Source organism: Mauremys reevesii, linkage group 3 (genome assembly GCF_016161935.1).
Source record: "Mauremys reevesii isolate NIE-2019 linkage group 3, ASM1616193v1, whole genome shotgun sequence".
NCBI classification, from domain to species: domain Eukaryota; kingdom Metazoa; phylum Chordata; order Testudines; family Geoemydidae; genus Mauremys; species Mauremys reevesii.
The window spans coordinates 68,913,058-68,930,316 of record NC_052625.1 but is presented as its reverse complement, the minus strand read 5'-3'; the positions used below and the strand labels follow the sequence as shown (position 1 = coordinate 68,930,316).

The 17,259-nt window shown below is 42.3% G+C and overlaps 1 long non-coding RNA gene across 1 annotated transcript in view; it reads right to left on the bottom strand.

The window, feature by feature from the left end:
* Positions 1–377: 377 nt before the first annotated feature.
* LOC120402103 overlaps positions 378–17,259 on the bottom strand; it is a 43,123-nt gene continuing 26,241 nt past the window's right edge. Inside the window, exons 3-4 of the long non-coding RNA XR_005596983.1 lie at positions 6,074–6,179; positions 378–507 (exon numbers count right to left, since the gene is read on the bottom strand). This is a non-coding gene — a long non-coding RNA (uncharacterized LOC120402103). The remainder of the gene's footprint in view (positions 508–6,073; positions 6,180–17,259) is intronic.

Sequence of the window (17,259 nt, the reverse complement as noted above, 5' to 3'; positions counted from 1 at the left end):
CATGCTTAATGCAAGCCGTCTGCACAGGGGTGAATTTCAGTCCTAATAGCTTAGGATCTTAAACAGATTTATATATCTAGAACCTGCTCCTGCTCCCTTTCAAGTCAGTGGAAAATTTACTTCACTTCCAACAGAGTCACTCTTAAAAAGCATTTCAGTTTGCCCTTAAGAATATCCATGTATGTGTGAAGAGTATACACCTGTTAGAAGTCAGCTTTGAATGTTCCTGTGAAGGGAGAGCTCTGTTATATCAGATGCTATCACGCCTGAAAATCCTAGCTGGGATTAGTTAGTATTCAGGAGCCTTCAGATCCACAATTATTCTACCATTCAGTTTATGGTAATAAGCACCCACCAGTCCATTCTTCATACTTTTATATGGTCTTAAATTCATATTGTCAAAAAAACATGCAATAATCAGGCAATAAATACAACTTATCTTGTTTTAATAACTAGCAACTGACTCTGGAACAATGGAGCCTGCTCCTGTGGTGGGGCCTCTGCATACTAATGAAATACAAATAATATCAAACATAAGAGCCAGTCAGAGTTCAGGGATTTGCATACTGAATGGGTACTGAGAAATCACCATGCAGTGAACATACAGTCAGGCCCTTTCAGCCAGAGTGTAAGGCAGAGCCAGTTTGGTGCACCAAGTGGTTCATGTGCCCAGCTGGAGGAATCACTCCCAGCCCACGCCTATGATGCAATAAATGCATTGCTGGAGCCATGGAATAGCAGCTACTTCACATTACTACCTGATGGCTAGCGGCTCTGGCTGGAGGGTACAGCAGTCAACTCCAACAGCATGGCCTCATCCCTAATGAATGACCCTTGTCTCTCTTTCCCCAGTTGCTGACACTTCTGTTCTACTCCTGGAACTCTTCCTCAAACAGTTGCTGCTTGGTCAACCTCTCACTTACCAGAGATATGGGGAGGCATTTATGGCTGAATCAAGATGGAGAATCCCCATGGAAGGAGCAGATGACTAGAGATAGGGGTCTGACAGTTCTCAGTTCCAATTGGATATAGGTTAGCGCTGAGGGAGGGAGCTGATTTGGGTAACATGGAAGCTATCCTCATCCCATGACTGCTCCCCACTCCTACCCAGTGTCCTCCTCTGTGGAATCTCTGGTCAGTCAGAAACCATGATGAACGTAAGGGATGGGGCAGACACTTCGTTGCCATTCTGACAGCCAGAACTACAAGGTGTTAGAAAACAGAATCTGGTGCTAGGTAACTTTACCCAGTACTTTGTACAATATCCAAAATGTCTTGGAAAGTGACAATCTTGGCAGGTCTGAAAATAGCCAGGGAGGCATTTTCCACCATGATAAAATTACAGGACTTGATCCTGCAAGGTACTGAGTGACCACAACTCCCATTTTAATGCAGAAATGAAATCAGCTTCCAGAAGATGCTTCGGATTGGGTCCACAGTTTCTAATCACTTCCAGTGTGTCCAGAGTTCCTTCTTCAAACTCCACCAAGAGAAATTCCAAGGTTCTGTTAACTGGAGATGGGACTCAGGTGCAAAGATTGGATCAGGAACCAAATGTGGGTCCATATTTCTCCAAAGTTTGCAGGTGCTCACACATTTGGTTTTCATTCAGTCTAAAGCCAGATGCTTGCCCTGAGGTTCCAACAAAACTACCACAGAGTCTGAGGGGTTCAGATCAATGGTTTTGTTTTGGACCTGTCTCTACTTCTAATCACTGGGAACCAGATTGTACTCACTGATAATGGGTGCACGTCACCAGCTGAAGGTATGCACATCTTTGCATGGGTGTTATGATTCCCATAAGGAGTGGCAGCACCGTTTTTCATTCTTTGAAATACAAGACCTTCCCCGCTTTCTCTCCCCCAACCCCCAAACTAAAGATTGTATTTTGAGATGTTTTTATCCCTGTAGTTTGCTAGAAATAACATTTAAACTGAAGATGTTGGGAAAGTAGACAGCCGCTCCACCTCCAAAATGTTACGACAAGGGTTCCTTTAGTTCTACACATTTTATACTGCATACTGACAGTTTGAGATAGATTCTACTATTAAGAACATAACATAAGAACAGCCGTACCAGGTCAGACTAAAGGTCCATCTAGCCCAGTATCTGTCTACTGACAGTGGCCAATGCCAGGTGCCCCAGGGAGTGAACCTAACAGGCAATGATCAAGTGACCTCTCTCCTGCCATCCATCTCCATCCTCTGACGAACAGAGGCTAGGGACACCATTCTTACCCATCCTAGCTAATAGCCATTTATGGACTTAGCCACCATTAATTTATCCAGTCCCCTTTTAAACATTGTTATAGTCCTAGCCTTCACAACCTCCTCAGGTAAGGAGTTCCACAAGTTGACTGTGCGCTGCGTGAAGAAGAACTTCCTTTTATTTGTTTTAAACCTGCTGCCTATTAATTTCATTTGGTGACCCCTAGTTCTTGTATTATGGGAATAAGTAAATAACTTTTCCTTATCCACTTTCTCAACATCACTCATGATTTTATATACCTCTATCATATCCCCCCTTAGTCTTCTCTTTTCCAAGCTGAAGAGTCCTAGCCTCTTTAATCTTTCCTCGTATGGGACCCTCTCTAAACCCCTAATCATTTTAGTTGCCCTTTTCTGAACCTTTTCTAGTGCTAGAATATCTTTTTTGAGGTGAGGAGACCACATCTGTACACAGTATTCGAAATGTGGGCGTACCATGGATTTATATAAGGGCAATAATATATTCTCAGTCTTATTCTCTATCCCCTTTTTAATGATTCCTAACATCCTGTTTGCTTTTTTGAGTCAAGGTTTGCCTGCTCTCATATGTTCCAGTCCAGTTAAGACTGAGCTGTAGCTTTGTTCTAGACAAGTTACCTTCCTAGCTTCAAATAGCATTTTTTCCCACTATTTCTCACCATATTTGAAAAGAAGATAAATGCAAGAAACATCACCTATCACTGTGCTTTTATCCGAAGAGGCTTAAATTAAACCATTCTCAACCTTGAATTGATTACTCAGTCCCAGTGATGAGAGCGATTACATGTCTAGCCTAGTATCTGACACTTAGAGTAACATTCTCTGCACACTGCGTGGACATCTTCAGAGAACTATCCACGATGACTTCAAGATCTTTTTCCTGACTCGTTGTAGCTAAATTAGCCCCCCATCATGTCGTATGTATAGTTGGGGTTATTTTTTCCAATGTGCATTACTTTACATTTATCCACATTAAATTTCATTTGCCATTTTGTTGCCCAATCACTTAGTTTTGTGAGATCTTTTTGAAGTTCTTCACAATCTGCTTTGGTCTTAACTACCTTGAGCAGTTTAGTATCATCTGCAAACTTTGCCACCTCACTGTTTACCCCTTTCTCCAGATCATTTATGAATAAATTGAATAGGATTGGTCCTAGGACTGACCCTTGGGGAACACCACTAGTTACCCCTCTCCATTCTGAGAATTTACCATTAATTCCTACCCTTTGTTCCCTGTCCTTTAACCGGTTCTCAGTCCGTGAAAGGACCTTCCCTTTTATCCCATGACAGCTTAATTTACATAAAAGCCTTTGGTGAGGGACCTTGCCAAAGGCTTTCTGGAAATCTAAGTACACTATGTCCACCAGATCCCCCTTGTCCACATGTTTGTTGACCCCTTCAAAGAACTCTAATAGATTAGTAAGACACGATTTCCATTTACAGAAACCATGTTGACTATTGTGTCTGACAATTTTATTCTTAACTATTGTTTTGACTAATTTGCCCGGTACCAACGTTAGACTTACCAGTCTGTAATTGCCGGGATCACCTCTAGAGCCCTTTTTAAATATTGGCATTACATTAGCTAACTTCCAGCCATTGGGTACCGATGCCGATTTAAAGGACAGGTTACAAACCTTAGTTAATAGTTCCGCAACTTCACATCTGAGTTCTTTCAGAACTCTTGGGTGAATGCCATCTGGTCCCGGTAACTTGTTAATGTTGAGTTTATCAATTAATTCCAAAACCTCCTCTAGTGACACTTCAATCTGTGACAGTTCCTCAGATTTGTCACCTACAAAAGCCAGCTCAGGTTTGGGAATCTCCCTAACATCCTCAGCCGTGAAGACTGAAGCAAAGAACCCATTTAGTTTCTCCGCAATGACTTTATCGTCTTTAAGCGCTCCTTTTGTATTTCGATCGTCAAGGGGCCCCACTGGTTGTTTAACAGGCTTCCTGCTTTTGATGTACTTAAAAAACATTTTGTTATTACCTTTGGAGTTTGAAGAACGGCTAGCCAAATCTCCTCTTTGGCTTTTCTTATTACACTCTTGCACTTAAGTTGGCAGTGTTTGTGCTCCTTTCTATTTGCCTCACTAGGATTTGACTTCCACTTTTTAAAGGAAGTCTTTTTATCTCTCACTGCTTCTTTTACATGGTTGTTAAGCCAGGGTGGCTCTTTTTTAGTTCTTTTACTGTTTTTCTTAATTTGGGGTATACATTGAAGTTGGGCCTCTATTATGGTGTCTTTAAAAAGGGCCCATGCAACTTGCAGGGATTTCACTTTAGTCACTGTACCTTTTAACTTTTGTCTAACTACCCCCCTCATTTTTGTATAGTTCCCCCTTTTGAAATTAAATGCCAGTGTTGGGCAGTTGAGGTGTTCTGCCCACCACAGGGATGTTGAATGCTATTGTATTATGGTCACTATTTCCAAGCGGTCCTGCTATAGTTACCTCTTGGACCAGCTCCTGCGCTCCACTCAGGATTAAATCTAGAGTTGCCTCTCCCCTTGTGGGTTCCCATACCAGCTGCTCCATGAAGCAGTCATTTAAAGTATTGAGAAATTTTATCTCTGCATTTCATCCTGAAGTGAAATGTTCCCAGTCAATATGGGGATAATTGAAATCCCCCACTATTATTGGGTTCTTAATTTTGATAGCCTCTCTAATTTCCCTTAGCATTTCATCATCACTATTACTGTCCTGGTCAGGTGGTCCATAATAGATCCCGAATGTTATATTTTAACTAGAGCATGAAATTTCTATCCATAGAGATTCTATGGAACATGTGGATTCGCTTAAGATTTTTACTTCATTTGAATCTACACTTTCTTTCACATATAGTGCCACTCCTCCCCCGCACGACCTATTCTGTCCTTCCGATATATTTTGTACCCCGGAATGATTGTGTCCCATTGATTGCTCTCAGTCCACCAGGTTTCTGTGATGCCTATTATATCTATATCCTCCTTTATCACAAGGCACTCTAGTTCACCCATCTTATTATTTAGACTTCTGGCATTTGTGTACAAGTACTTTAAAAACTTGTCCCTGTTTATTAGCCTGCCTTTTTCTGATGTGCCAGATTCTTTTTTATGTGACTGTTTATCATCTGATCCGGCCCTTACATTATACTCTTCATTCCTCTGCTCCTGACTATAACCTGGAGATTCTCTATCATCAGACTCTCCCCTAAGAGAAGTCTGTGTCCAATCCACACGTTCCTCTGCAGCAGTCGGCTTTCCCCCATCTCCTAGTTTAAAAACTGCTCTACAACCTTTTTAATGTTTAGTGCCAGCAATCTGGTTCTACTTTGGTTTAGGTGGAGCCCATCTCTCCTGTATAGGCTCCTCCCATCCCAGAAGTTTCCCCAGTTCCTAATGAACGTGAACCCCTCCTCTCTACACCATCGTCTCATCCACGCGTTGAGACTCTGAAGCTCTGCCTGCCTACCTGGCCCTGCACGTGGAACTGGGAGCATTTCTGAGAATGCCACCATAGAGGTCCTGGATTTCAGTCTCTTCCCTAGCAGCCTAAATTTGGCTTCCAGGACATCTCTCCTACCCTTCCCTACGTCATTGGTACCTACATGTACCACGACTACCAGCTCCTCCCCGGCACTACACATAAGTCTCTCTAGATGCCTCGAGAGATCCGCAACCTTCGCACCAGGCAGGCAAGTCACCATATGGTTCTCCTGGTCATCACAAACCCAGCTATCTACGTTTCTAATAATCAAATCTCCCATTACTAACACCTGCCTTTTCCTAGAAACTGGAGTAGCCCCCAAACACAAACAAACACACACTACAGACAGTCACTTACCCCACAGATGCTGTATTTGCTCCTCCTTCACCTGGAGAACTCCCTTGCGCAACTCCCTGTTAGCAGCCCCTATTCGTTGAATGAAAAGCAGACATGTCTGGTTATCCTGGAATGCAAAAAAACCCATCAACATGTTTATTTTTAACCTCATCTATTACAACTTACTCACCCTGAGGGTAAAATATGTCTAGGATGTAAAGAAGCTTTTGTCTTGTAAATATTCCATATAACAGGACAATGTGTCAGAAATTCACCTAATTTCTTGTCAGGCACCCAACCATGTATGTAAATCAGCAAATTTTTTGTGGCATCTGCCTTCCCTTCAACTGTTAAAAAGCTGCAGTGGTCTCTGCCTGATTGGTATGAAAGATTATAGCTGTCCTTGGCTTATCACCTCCCCCTACCCCTGTAGGTTAATGACCTGCCATTTATATCATGGATACTTTTTAGTACTTCTGACAAATTCTAGGCAAGGGAAAAGGGAAAAGTGAAAACCAAAAGAAATGTATGTGGCATCACTAGAATTGGGCTTTTAAGGTTCAAGAAAAGTCCCTTCATTCATGGTAAGTTTTTATTATTGATGATATTTTAAAATGACTACTTTCACCTTTGCATCTTCATGGCAGCATAAAGGTACATCAAATATTTCAGGGCTAACCTATGGCTGTCCCAGTACAGGTTCACAATACTGCAAACCCTAGATGTTCAAAAACCATGAGTCAGGCTGCCAAAATCAGGAGGTTTTAAAACTAATACCTGTTTACTTCCCTCCCACCCTAATCTTTAGGGTGCATGTAGGTTACCTTTTCTAGCTTTTGTCTGCACCCTTAAGGGTTAGAGAATTATTTTGTTAAATGAAAAATCAATACCCTCACATATTCATATGACTCCAGGAGCTGGGGATTTTAGAAATACACCAACTATCAGAAATCTCATGAAGAAATCATGACAGCTGGCATCACTGGATTTACCAAGGGCCCGGTGCTAAGAGCTGCACTTGGGAAGCCACTTGCAGTGCATAAACAACTGTGTTGAACCTACAACTCATGAACAATGCTACATAGTCTTATATGCCAATAGATGTTGCTCTTTAAAACCATTATAGACACATACCAGTACTCTCTTATGTAGCACTCCCATAACATAGGAAGCCAGCTGTAAAGTGTAAACTGCAAACAGCTGGGATCAAATCTGGGACCTCTGGAGCTTAATGCAGGGTAGGCAGTGGAGGCTCCTAAAAGACAGCTCTCTTTACTAAGCTTGTAGCAGGCTCATCATTCTCTAGCTGGCCTAGCCACCACTAAAGGGGGACAAAATGCCACTCCGAGCAGGCAGTGGTTACATGGGGTTAATGCTGACCTCCTTTGTAAAGGGCTATGAGATCTATTGATGTGAAGCACTGTAAGAGCTAGATATTATTTTCGTTTGTGTTCCCACATAGTCAGCAGCCATAATACAGCTGCTTGCCTGCTCCAAGCTGATTCTCCTATCACTTATATTGATGAAAATAAATTACTCTACCAAAGTCAATGGAGTTATACTGGTGTAAAACTGGTTTAAATGAGAAGGGAATCAGGCCCATTGAGTGCAAGGGGGCTTCTAGTGCTGTTGGCAGTGCTCAATCAACACCTCAGATGCGGTGTGGCTTGTTGAGGTCAGGGTATAGCCCAGATACATTTCTCATAGACTCAGGTCAGAAGAGACCATTATGATCATCTAGTCTGACCTCCTGCACAATGCAGGCCACAGAATCTCACCCATCCACTTCTATAGCAAACCCCTAACCTATGTCTGAGTTACTGAAGTCCTCAAATTGTGGTTTGAAGACCTCAAGCTGCAGAGAATCCTCCAGCAAGTGACCCTTGCCCCATGCTGCAGAGGAAAGCAAAAAACCTCCAGGGCCTCTGCCAATCTGCCCTGGAGGAAAATTCCTTCCCAACCCCAAATATGGCGATCAGTTAAACCCTGAGCATGTGGGCAAGACTCACCAGCCAGCACCCAGGAAAGAATTCTCTGTAGTAACTCAGACCCCAACCCATCTAACATCCCATCACAGACCACTGGGCATACTTACCTGCTGATAATTAAAGATCAACTGCTAAATTAATTGCCAAAATTAGGCTATCCCATCATACCATCCCCTCCATAAACTTATCAAGCTTAGTCTTAAAGCCAGATATGTCTTTTGCCCCCACTACTCCCCTTGGAAGGCTGTTCCAGAACTTCACTCCTCTAATGGTTAGAAACCTTCGTCTAATTTCAAGTCTAAACTTCCTAGCGTCCAGTTTATATCCATTTGTTCTTGTGCCCACATTGGTACTAAGCTTAAATAATTCCTCTCCCTCCCTGATATTAATCCTTCTGATATATTTATAAAGAGCAATCATATCCCCCCTCAACCTTCTTTTGGTTAGGCTAAACAAGCCAAGCTCTTTGAGTCTCCTTTCATAAGACAGGTTTTCCATTCCTCGGATCATCCTAGTAGCCCGTCTCTGAACCTGTTCCAGTTTAAATTCATCCTTCTTAAACATGGGAGACCAGAATTGCACACAGTATTCCAGATGATGTCTCACCAGTGCCTTGTACAACGGTACTAACACCTCCTTATCTTTGCTGGAAATACCTCACCTAATGCATCCTAAAACTGCATTAGCTTTTTTAACGACCATATCACATTGGCGGCTCAGAGGCATCCTGTGATCAACCAATACTCCGAGGTCCTTCTCCTCCTCTGTTACTTCCAACTGATGTGTCCCCAATTTATAACTAAAATTCTTGTTATTAATCCCTAAATGCATGACCTTGCACTTTCACTATTAAATTTCATCCTATTACTATTACTCCAGTTTACAAGGTCATCGAGATCTTCCTGTATGATATCCCGGTCCTCCTCTGTGTTAGCAATACCTCCCAGCTTTGTGTCATCCGCAAACTTTATTAGCACATTCCCACTTTTTGTGCCAAGATCAGTAATAAAAAGGTTAAATAAGATTGGTTTTGGGACCAATCCCTGAGGAACTCCACTAGTAACCTCCTTCCAGCCTGATAGTTCACCTTTCAGTACAACCTGTTGTAGTCTCCCCTTTAACCAGTTCCTTATCTACCTTTCAATTTTCATACTGATCCCCATCTTTTCAAATTTAACTAATAATTCCCCATGTGGAACCGTATCAAATGCCTTACTGAAATTGAGGTAAATTAGATCCACTGCATTTCCTTTGTCTAAAAAAATCTTACCATCTCAAAGAAGGAGATCAGGTTGGTTTGGCACGATCTACCTTTTGTAAAATCATGTTGTATTTTGTCCCAATTACCATTGACCTCAATGTCCTTAACTACTTTCTCCTTCAAAAATTTTTCCAAGGAGATGTCATACTACAGATGTTAAACTACATACTACAGATGTCAAACTAACAGGCCTATAGTTACTCGGATCACTTTTTTTCCCTTTCTTAAAAATAAGAACTATGTTAGCAATTCTCCAGTTGTACAGTACAACCCCTGAGTTTACTGATTCATTAAAAATTCTTGCTAATAGGCTTGCAATTTCATGTGCCAGTTCCTTTAATATTCTAGGATGAAGGTTATCTGGGCCCTCTGATTTTGTCCCATTAAGCTGTTCGAGTTTGGCTTCTACCTCGGATGTGGTAATATCTACCTCCATATCCTTATTCCCATTTGTTATCCTTCCATTATCCCTAAGCTCCTCATTAGCCTTATTAAAGGCTGAGGCGTTTTTGTGGGACTCTGTCTAGGGGAAGGGAAGTCCACCTTTTCTAAAACCGTAGCAGGTGCCACTGCACAGGGTACTGCCCCCAAGCAAACTGAAGGCATCATATCCTCTCCTGCTTTCCCCACACATAATTGGCTCCCATTTCAGTTAATGTAAAACCTCCCATTGACGTTAATGGGGCAAGATCAAGCCTAGTGCCTCAAACCCTTCTTTCCCTACCTCCAGAGGCGGCTCTAGGCATTTTGCTGCCCCAAGCAAAGCGCCCCCCCCACCCACGGTTTGCCACCTCAAGCACGCACTTGGTGTGCTGAGGCCTGGAGCCGCCCCTGCCTACCTCTCTGGATCCAAATGGGCCCTTAGGCCCATTGTCTTCACTAAGAAAAATGGTGTGCTCTTGCCTTCTATTAGCTAACATGGTAAAATCTTTTGAGGTAAAACATGAGGTAAAATCCCAGTGAAGACAAGGCAGTTTGTAGTTTTAACATGAGTTAGCAGGCCAAAGTAACTCTGGGCTTCCCCACAGCCCAAGATGATGGCTACACTACAAGTTAAGGGAATGATTCCCAGCTCACATACACATACTAGCATTAGCCCTCATCTGAGCTAGCACTCTAACAATAGTAGTATAGCCATGGGTGGCGGCGGCGGCAGCAGCAGCATGTACAAACTGCCCCGAGTACATACCCATAGAGATCAGGCAGGTTTGCAATCAAGGTGGCTAGCATGGTGTCATCACTGCTACCACAGCTGTAGTATTATTTTAGCATGCTAACACATGTCTACCTGAACTGGGAATCACACCCCAGCTCATAGAGTAGTCATAGCCTTTTATTTGACCTGCTCACTCATGTGAAACTTACACATTGCCTTGTCTTCACTGGGATTTTCATTTCATGTTACTTACCATGTATTCAGAGGCGGCTCCAGGCACCAGCACACCAAGCACATGCCTGGGGCGGCAAGCCATGGGGGGCACTCTGCCGGTCGCCGCGAGGGCGGCAGGCAGGTTGCCTTAGGCGGCATGCCTATGGAGGGTCCGCTGGTCCCACGGCTTCGGCGGACCTCCCTCAGGCTGCCGCCGAATCCGCGGGACCAGGGACCTCCCGCAGACAAGCTGCTGAAGGCAGCTTGCCTGCCATGCTTGGGGTGGCAAAATACCTAGAGCCGCCCCTGCATGCATTAACTAACCTAAGGCAAGAACACACCTTTTTCCTTGTGAAGGTGCACCATTAGTCTCAATCTGTGCTAAAGTATTACAGAAACACTTCAACATACTTCTCTTCTTGTGAAGTGCACACCACTTTATCAAGCACAATAAATCCCATTTGGCTTTGCACACAAACTAATTTCAGTCATTTCTATTTGCTAGTCATTCCAAGATGTCCTATAGTAAAGCCCTGAAAGACCCAACTTGAACTACCTAGGCAAACATTTTCAAAGCTGAAGACTAAAGTATAGCTGTTTGAAATTGTTCATTTCAAAGGTTGTTCCAATTTTTGTTTTTAGTTAACTAAAAAATTGACAAAATGTAAATGAGTTTTTCTTGGTTGGGGGAATGCTGAGTTTTTAAGAGGGGACGGGGAGGGGGGAGAAAGGTTGGGGGAGGCCAAAAGGTGTGGAGGAGCACATGTTTCAGAGAGACACTTCCTTTATGGGAGGACTGGATTAAAGGAGATACTCTAGATCCTAGTAAAAAGGAGAGGACAGAAGTTGATAAAGTATACATAGGAACTGAACAGAAACAGACAAACAAAAGAATTCCATTCAGTTATGTCACATGAAGGCAAAATACTAAATATTGATGAATTTTATAAGTGCTTGTATACAACTGCTAGAAGTCTACATACTAAAACAGGTGAACTTGAGTGCCCGGCCTTGAATGAGGATATTGATACAATGGGACTCATAGAAACTTGGAACGATGATAATCAATGGGACACGGTAATATCAGGCTACAAAATATATAGGAATGACAGTAGGGTTTGCTGGTGGGGGAGTGGCATTATATGTGAAAGAAAGTGTAGAGCTAAAAATATTAATCAAACCTTACTCTAGAATCTCTGTGGATAGAAATTCCATGATTAAATAATAAGAGTATAGCAGAAGGAATATGCTACTGAACACCTGACCAGGATGGTGAGGGTGATTGGGAAATGCTCAGGGAGACTACAGAAGCTACAAAAGCAGAAAACCCACCAACAGGGGCTTCAATTATCCCCATACTGACTGCGAACATGTCACCTCAGGACAGGATGCAGAGATAAAATTTCTAAACACCGTGAATGACTGCTTCTTGAAGCAGCTAGGCCTGGAACCCACAAGGGGAGAGGCAATTCTTGATTTAGTCTTAAGTGGAGCACAGGATCTGGTCCAAGAGGGGAACATAACTGAACTGCTTGGTAATAGCAACCATAATGTAATTAAATTTAACATCCTTGTAGGTGCAAAATATCAAAGAAACCCACCATCTACCATTTAATTTAAAAAGGGGAACTACACACAAAAAAAATGAGGAAGCTAGTTAAACAGAAATTATAAGGAACAAATCACAAGAATTAAATGCCTGCAAGTCCATGGAAACTAACAAACACCATAAGAGAGGCTAAAACTAAATGTATGCCCAAAATAAACAGTAAAAGGACCAAAAAAGCCATCATGGCTAAACAGAATAAAAACACGCGTCTAGAGAAAAAAAAATCTTTTAAACATTGGAAATCAAATCCTACTGAGGAAAATAGAAAGGAACCTAAACGCTGGCAAGTCAAGTCTAAAAGTATAATAAGGCAGGACAAAAAAGAATTTGAAGATCAACTAGCAAGAGACACCAAAACAGAGATCACATTTACTTTTAAGTACCTCAGAAGCAGAAAGCCTGCAAAGCAATCAGTGGGGCTACTGGATGATCAAAGTGCTGAAGGAGCACTCAAGGAGGATAAAGCTGTTGCAGAGAAGCTAAATGAATTCTTTGCATCACTCTTTGCTGCAGATGATATCAGGGAGATTCCCACACCTGAAACATTCCTTTTAGGTGACATAACTGAGGAACTGTCCTAGATTGAGGTGTCAGTAGATGAGCTTTTGGAACAAATTGAGAAATTAAACAGCAATAAAACACCAGGACCAGATGTTATTCACTCAATAGTTCTGAAGGATCTCAAATATGAAAATGCAGAACTAGTAACTGTGGTACGTAACCTCTCTCTTATATCAGCTTCTGCACCGCCACTTCTGGCCCCACACATAGCTGCCAGCCCCGCACCTGAGGGTCCCTTGCCTTGTGCTGTCCCCCGCTGTGGCCCCCTTACCTCTGTCTGGATCCCTCCCTCCCCTACTCCGGGAGACAGGACCATGCTTCCGGGCCTCACTTGAGGGGGTGGAGGGCGTGGACAGGGAACTGGCTTTCAGCACCCCCACTATTAAAAATGTTTCAGCGCCCTGGTTAAAACTATAATAAAGAGCAGAACCAGACACATAGATGAACATGATATGGTGGGGAATAGTCAACACAGCATTTGTAAAGGGAAATATGCTTCAAAAGCCTATTCGACTTATTTGAGGGTGTCAACAAACATGACGACAAGGGGGATCCACTGGATATAGTGTTCTTAGATTTTCAGAAAGCCTTTGGCAAGGTCCCTCACCAAAGGCTCTTAAGCAAAGTAAGCTGTCATGGGATAAGAGGGAAAGTCCTCTCATGGATCAGTAACTGGTTAAAGAAAGGAAACAAAGGGTTCAAATAAATGGTCAGTTTTCACAGTGAAGAGAAGTAAATAGTGAGGTCCTCCAAGGACCTGTATTGCAACCAGTGCTTTTCAACTTATTCATAAATGATCTTGAAAAGGGGTAAACAATGAGGTTGTAGAGTTTGTAGATAAGAATGGTCACACTGGGTCAAGCCAATGGTCTGTCTAGCCCAGTCTCATGTACTTGTATAGAACTAGTCTGATTTTTTTTTAATTCATGACTTTAGAGAAATATTAACACTTTGGAAAAAAATAAAATTAGTTTGTTTTCTTTCTATTCCCGCCACACCAGTTTTTGAACAGCTTTAGTCTATAATCCGTTTTTGGTATTCAAGTCCAAATAGCCCAATTTCAGAAGACCTAAAGCCCCCTGCCCTCATGGGATCACTTTGTCCTTTCATCCCTATCCCCATTTTCTCACCCCATAGCATCTTCTCCAGGGATACTGCAGGTAGCATTGACACTAGCTGAAGAAAGTAATTAGGAAGATAGTAAGGATGACTACACTGGTTCTGTTTATGCTCCCCTGGGGCAGTAGCACTGCATACGAGTGGCTCATAAGAAAATCAATGTGAAAAATGTAGGGTTTCTTTCTCTGCCAATGCTACTGATGTAATCCCATTATACTTTTTTCCATTATACTGGCTAAAGTTAAATGAGCTCCAATACATTAAAGAAAAAAGAAAAGGCTAGGTGCTACCTGAGCTCATATTTTATAAGGCACATGCAGCTATCTATAGAACTAAGGCTGATTCTGTAGCACTGAGTGCATTGAGCTCCTATTCCTGTATGCAGAATCAGACCCGTGTGCCCAGTCCTGGTACAAGCACCTGCAGCTTCTGTGCATGAAGTGCTTCTCAGGATTCAGCTCTACAGGAAAAGCAATCACAGCAGGTATGAGAGTAGCAGCCGTGTTAGTCTGTATCCGCAAAAAAACCAGGAGTACTTGTGGCACCTTAAAGACTAACAAATTTATGCATCCGAAGAAGTGAGCTGTAGCTCACGAAAGCTCATGCTTAAATAAATTTGTTAGTCTTTAAGGTGCCACAAGTACTCCTGGTTTTTTTACAGCAGGTATGGGGATCCATTCTCCCCCTCCCCCCTTTCCACTAACCTCAGACCCCAGGGGAACAAGTTAAATTTCCTGGATTCTGAGCATGAACGGAAAAATGTTTTTTTCCCAGCAATCTACTAGCTAATGAACCAAACCTCTTTTCCCTCCTAACATACATTACAGTGTACATCTTGTTACAACCTGGAGAAAAGCTACCGAAAACTGTTAAGTCTATTTTTTAACCCTCTCTTATTTAAGTGAGCTCAACTAAATGTTCTCAATATTGAAGAAATTCACAGTGGGGCCAATCACTTGCAAAACCAAACTTTCAGCCCGTTGTGATTTAAAATGGTGGCCTAAAAGCCCGTGAAAATGGTTTTATATTGGAACTGCTGACCGCAACACAGGATTCAATACAAGAAAAGCTGCCCAGCTTCTAGACTGGAGAAGACCACAGAAATCTTGGAAGGAAAGGATTGGCTTTTGGACAGAATTTTTAGTGAATATTACAGGCCCTGTTGTGGAGCTCTGGTGAAGTCCTACTGGGACTACCTGGGTGAGTAAATGCTCACCATAGTGAGTGAGGGGCCCATACTCTACCCGATGCAGCATTGATAGACACATGGTACAGCATGATGTACTACAAGGCCAAAGTATATTTTGCCCAGGACATTTTTAGGTAGTTTATAGGCAGAGAAAAAAGTTACTAGTAACTCTTTCATAATTGTATAGTTATACTTACAAAGCTAAACAACTTAAAAGAAAAACTATTTTTATTCATGTTTAAAAAAGCCAGGATAGAAAACATTAGTCTATTTCTTTTCCTGTTTTATTTTAATAAATATCATGAACTCTTCTGATGCCCCATGTTGGACAATGTTCTTGGTTCAATCACTATCATTCTTACCTACACAGGTCGGCTTCTCAGCCTCATATTCAGCATCCCTGCTCCCACCAACAGCCACGTTACTGCAGTGATCCTCTTCAGCTACTCACCCTCAAATCCTGTCCTTTCCTGCACCTATGATCTCTGGCATATCAGTTGTTCCAGGCAGTCTAGAATACTAGTTTGAAATTCATTCAATCTTGTGCAGAGAGCTATTACAATGTTTGTTGCCGGGTAAGGCCCACTTAAACCCTTAAAGGCATCTGTGTTTAAAAAGGCAGGGTTCCTGCTGCATTGTCAGACTTCTACATGCAGCTCTCTCAGCTTGCGGTAATGAAAGGGCTGAGAAGAAAGAGCAGCTTCTGCTTTTATAACCTTCCACCCCCTTTGTCAGGTGACTTCCTGATCAACCTCCTCAGGTGACCAGAAACCCATACCTGGTCATTTCATTGCCAGGTGACATGTCCTCTGATGAGCCAGTTCTACTGGTTGGAAGCCAGTCTATTGTTTAGAGCTATTCCATTTCAGTGGGAGACCACTCAAAAAACAACCCTCTTTTGTTATCCATTTGCCACCACCTTTGAAATTTCAGTCTAACATGGAAGCAAACAGACAAAGACCAAAGTGACTGCACATTCAAAATGGAGTTTGCAGCTTGGTTAAGATACATACAGAAGATTCATAATCTCACACAGAATTCATAAAATTATACATATTCCCCAAGTCACCACATTTTCTGGTAATTCTATAACACCACAACATCATTACTTCCTGCTTTTGGTACATATCTTTTAAAAACAATTGCCAGAGTACAGTAGTGATTGGATTTACATACTAATTAGCTTATACATAATTAACAAAAGCCTGATTCGCTTGCATGACACATAGATCATTAGATAGGTGACTTGATGCAACTGTTTCTCATACTCTTGCTGAATAGCTTAGAAACACATGCAGTTGATTTTTTTAAATGTTTGTAACAGGGTCAGCCACCTCCAGAGTTCCCCTCTTCAGAGCCCCTTAAGAACACTGCTAGAGGCTTTCTTGTGGCCAATTCCACCCCTTCTTGGGTTCCTGATTTAATCAACATAAACAATTCCAACCATGCTCAAAGTCCACAATATAGTTCATCAACACAACACATATTCAGCTCTGCCAGTCCCAGAGCACTTCAGTCCCAACCTGCTATTTATCAAGCAGCTACTTCAGCCTCTTCTAGCTGGAGTCCTTCCCTGCTCTTCCCAGCAGGAACTCCCCAGTCTTCCTGGCTGGAGTTTTTTTCCTCCAGGAAAGGGTCCAATACCCTCTTGGTGCTGCCTATTCCATATGTCAGCAGTCAAACCCCTCTACTGGTCTGAGACTTCTTCAGCCCTCTGTCTCGGGGCTCCAGACCCTAACCCTTCCAGTCAGGGTCTCTTACAAGAACCTCCTGTACCTCAGTCTGCAGCTTCCTGCTGTTTTTATAGGGGGCAGGCCCCAGAAAGGCAGTTAACACTGCACAGGAGCAATTCCTTCTTGAAGGGCCCAAACCACCCTGTAGCAATGCCAATATCAAACACTAGAACAATATATTTTCTATACTTTAAATGAAAAAAAAAGTAGAAAAAGCAAAATGATCAGGTTTTGCCTTTCACATGCTCTGATATCTTGCTATTGCACTGGGAAAAACCCAGTCGCATGAGGTGCTGAACGTTTCATATAGTCCTTTTTCCCCTACTTTTTTTTTATATAAAAAATGGAACAGAATAAAAATCCCCTAGAATTAAAAAA